Raw genomic sequence first — 503 nt, 5'->3', positions numbered from 1 at the left:
CCCTCACTGCTCTTCCAGAGGACCCCAGTTCAATCCCCGTGTTGGGCAATTCAAAATTGCCTGTAATTCCAGCGCCCTCTCCTGGCCTCCACAGGTACCTGCACATGTTATACACTCAGTAGAATTAACAAAGCAAAATACCACCATTCTTTGAAAGGTAAGTTAGAAAATTTACCTGTGAAACAAGAAAAAAATACATAAAACAATGAGAAAAGAGAAATTTCTTTCAAATTAAGAAGCAGGGCTGGAGAGATGGCTCAGTGGTTAAGAGTACTGTCTACTCTTCCAGAGGAATTCGGCTGGGGTCAATTCTAGCACCCACATGATGGTAATAACTGTTACCACAGTCTGAGGACATCCAAGACAACCAGGTATGCATGTGTTACACAGACACACATGCAGACAAAATAGCTAACTATACATCGTTAACAACACCAAGAACAAAGAACACCAACAACAAGGTGACAAAAACAAAATTATCAAATGGGGTCAAAAGATAGGGC

Source organism: Microtus ochrogaster, unplaced genomic scaffold (assembly GCF_000317375.1).
Source record: "Microtus ochrogaster isolate Prairie Vole_2 unplaced genomic scaffold, MicOch1.0 UNK268, whole genome shotgun sequence".
Taxonomy (NCBI): domain Eukaryota; kingdom Metazoa; phylum Chordata; class Mammalia; order Rodentia; family Cricetidae; genus Microtus; species Microtus ochrogaster.
The sequence above is the reverse complement of the archived record's forward strand: the minus strand, read 5'-3'. Positions refer to the sequence as shown.